This window comes from Carya illinoinensis, chromosome 5 (genome assembly GCF_018687715.1).
Source record: "Carya illinoinensis cultivar Pawnee chromosome 5, C.illinoinensisPawnee_v1, whole genome shotgun sequence".
In the NCBI taxonomy this organism is placed as follows: Eukaryota; Viridiplantae; Streptophyta; class Magnoliopsida; order Fagales; family Juglandaceae; genus Carya; species Carya illinoinensis.
Window position 1 is genome coordinate 16,375,368 of NC_056756.1, and position 3,967 is coordinate 16,379,334.

Genomic DNA, 3,967 nt, shown 5'->3' on the forward strand with positions numbered 1-3,967 from the left:
TACTCATGGTGATAACACATACTCAACAACTCCTTAAATCTCTCCCAATATTGATACAAAGTCTCACTATCCTTTTGTGCAAAGGTAGAGATTTACCTTTTTAAAGTATTGGTCTTATGTTGGAAAAAATATTTATTAAAGAAGACCTGAGTCATCTCATTCCATGACCTAATAGATCGTGGTCTCAATGAGTATAGCCAACTCTTAGCTCTATCCTTCAAAGAAAAAGGAAAGAACTTAAGTCTCACAATGTCATCAGTTGCATTTTGACTATGAAAAGTCACAACTATTTCCTCAAACTTCTGAATGTACACATATGAATTTTCATTTTCCAAGCCATGAAAAGTAGGGAGTAACTGTATCATCCCTGTTTTGAAATCTAGTTGGCGAGTATTAGCTGGAAACATAATGCATGATGGTGTGATTGTACGTGTAGGGTGGAGGTAGTCTTGAAGGTCCTAGTGAGTTGATCTCCATGTTCACTCATTTTCTCAGAATTGGAAGAATTATCAAACAAATGATTAGAAACATTGGACTCTGACTCTAACTTTAACATAGGTCTACAAGCAAACCAACCCAAGGCATCTCTATACCTGTGCATGCAAGGTAGAAAAAAATGCAACACTAAAAAAATAAAACTACAAAAAGATAACAAAAATAAAATAAATATGCAACAAACTAAAAGTGAGAACGAAGTTGCCGCCTTTACAAACTGCTTAAAAGAAAAACTATCGAGCAATTCTTCTACAGTCTCCCCGGCAACTGCGCCAAAATTTGGTTACACCCAAAGAATAATGCGTTAGTTATACCATAAATTTGAGGTGTTGATTCCATAAGGAGACAAATTAAAAAAATAGTAAAAGGAACAAAGAAACTAAAGAAAAATATTAAATGATTAATAGATAACAAAGATTAATTTTAAATACAAATTAAAGTGAAGCAAAGTTACTAACGGGTGAAGTACTCAAATTTAATGAACAATAGACCGTCGGGAATCCCTTTGAATTTTTTGGATAACTCAATTAGGAACTCAATTCCTAAAATTCTCAATCGCAACGTATAGATTTATAAACTAAAATTAAACTAAATGTAACCCTTTGAAAAATCATTCATCGCTTTTAAAATACGTAATTATTATCTCTATTGAGAAAATTCAATGATGACAATATACTCAGGGAACGATATTGCAACAAAAATGTAAATTAATATAGATAAATAATTGATTCAAAAATAATCAGAGAACCAATCAATTCAATAGAAAAAGAATCACTGAATCCATAAACAAAATAAATTCTACAATTATTCGAAAAATAAAACATCAATAATAAATTGAGAATGATAAAATAAAAAAGTTTTAGTAATTGAAAATCAAATACATAAATTAAAAATACAATCTAATGTGTAAGTTTATCCCTAACTCTACTTGAAAATTTAGTTATCCATAAATATAATGGACAACAAAAATCTCCAGAGAAAAGTACAGCAAACGGTGGCCATGGAAGTGATTTTCTCATCTCTTCAAATATGCCTCTTGTGCCTCTCCTCCCCCTATTTCGTGCTAATGATATGCTTATATAGGGTAGGAAAGAAACCCTAATGTTTTCATAATTCCCGCATAAAAAAATCGCCTAAATTTTAGGACTAATCTTGGTAGCCATATACGCACTACAGGAGTTAGAATTTGAAAATCTTTATTAATTTATATCCCTTTAAGATAGATTTCTAATGCATCAATAATTGTATCAATCCGATATTTGAGTAAAAAGTCACAGTCACAATACTAAAGTATGTCCAGACTGTCTCTTAGCGAATTTCAGATTTTAACTTCTTGTGATTTCCTTTTATGATATCTTTCTTTTTATTTTCTTGATTCAAATTGCTCTTAAACCTCATGAAATTTCTCCTTTGAATTTGATTGAGTTTTGACTTGCTTTTTTATAAATTCTGAAATTAAACATAAAAAAAAAAAAAGTGTTTAGGAGTGTCCCAGCATAAATAGAACTTAATCTAAGAATACACACTAATTCACATAATTTATATTTACATTTTAGCATTTTAATCCAGTAATAGGGTATTCAGAGTGCACATCCGTTCACTTATCAGGTGGTGTGGTCTAAGGACCTCTTCGCCCCATTTTTATGACACCACAAATTGCTAAGGCTTGCTTTTGGTGTTTAGGGGTGGTGTGGTCTAAGGACCTCCGCACCGTTTTTTCATGGCACCACAAGTTGCTAAAACTTACTTTTGGTATTTACGGGTGGCGTGGTCTAAGGACCTCCTCGCCCTTTTTTCATGACACCAAGAGTTTCGAAGGCTTGCTTTTGGTGTTTAAGGTGGCGTGGTCTAAGGACCTCCGCGCCCTTTGTTTTCTGTGCTTGCTAGGCTTTGTCCCAATGTCCTCCCTCGAATGTTCTTTACCTTTTACTGGAAAGTTAATAATAACACTAAGCACAACAGTTTTTATGCAGTGGTAAGCGAACACAAATATTTTTGTAACATGAATATGAATGTAATATTGTAAATACTAAAGAAAATGAATTCAACAGAAAATGACAATGTTATAAATGCTACTGATAAAATTTCCTTAAGTGCTCTACGTTCCATGGATGTGGCAACTCCTTGCCTTGGCTGTCTTTCAAACGGTATGATCCATGCCTATTGTTAGATAGGGCCCTTCCGATTGAGGCCCCCCATCTTTCCCTCGCTTTGGGTAGTCACTTCGGCCTTCTTTGAAACTAGATCCCCTACTTATAAAGTCATTGGCCTCACCCTCTTGTTGAAGTACTGCTCGGTTTTTCCTTTCTCCTGCAACATTCTGGCTTCTGCTATCTCTCTTTCTTCTTCTAATAAGTTGAGGTACTCTTCCATATTTTTATCATTTTGAGCGGTTGAGAAGTAGCTCGTTCTGTAACTTGGAAACCCTACTTCGATTGGTGGGACTGCCTTGCACCCATACACCAGTGTGAATGGGGATTCACCTGTTGGAGTTTTAACTGATGTTCTATATGTCCAAAGTACCCCAGGCAACTCATCCTCCCAATCTCCTTTCTTCTCCACCACCTTATTCTTAAAGATTGAGAGTAATGCTTTATTTGTTACTTCTGCTTACCCATTCGCTTGAGGGTGGCCCGGTGAGAAATACTTTGTCTTGATCTTCAACTCAGTACACCACTCTTTGTAATGGTTAGAGTCAAATTAGTGTCCATTGTCTGTCACTATGCTCTACAAGATTCCAAATCTACAAACTATGTTTTTCCACAAGAACCTTGTCACGACCTTGTTGGTCATGGTCACTAATGGTTTTGCCTCTGCCCACTTTGTGAAGTAATCTACGGCAACTATCATGAATTCCGCTCCCCCTTTTCCTTGTAAGAAAGGTCCTACCAGGTCTATGCCCCATTGGGCAAAAGGCCACGGCGCAGTCACGGATGTTAACTCCTCATGGGGGGTATGTGGTATCGATGTGTACTTTTGGCACCCAACACACTTCCTAGTGAACTCCTGAGCATCTCTTAAAGCATTGGGCCAATAATATCCTACCCTGATTGTTTTCCTAGCCAGGGCCCTTCCACTAGAATGGTTTCCATATATTTCTTATTGTATCTTTGCTAATATGTACTATACCTCTTGTGTGGAAATGCATCGTAGCAATGGGGCAGAGAAACCCCTCCTATACAGGACTCCGTTTATGAGCAAGAATCTTGCCGCTTTCCTCTCATCCTTCTCCCTTCTTCCTTTGCTTCTGGTAGCTTTCCTTCATGTAAGTACTCAACCACCCCACTTGCCCAATTTAGGATGTTGGGACCCAAGACGCCTACTTTTGCGCCAATGGCTTGGACCTTGATGACTCTTCTTTCAACTCACCATGGGAGGGGTGTCTGCTCCATCCCTGACGTTGTTCACACCAATTTATCGATGACTTCGTTGCCTGCCCTTGGTTTCAAAGTTATAGTGACGTACGAGAAGA

The 3,967-nt window shown here is 36.8% G+C and overlaps 1 non-coding gene across 1 annotated transcript; it reads left to right on the plus strand.

The window, feature by feature from the left end:
* Window positions 1-108, plus strand: LOC122312087. The gene has a single exon (XR_006243001.1). It is a non-coding gene; the product is annotated as a small nucleolar RNA R71 (small nucleolar RNA).
* Window positions 109-3,967: the final 3,859 nt, after the last annotated feature.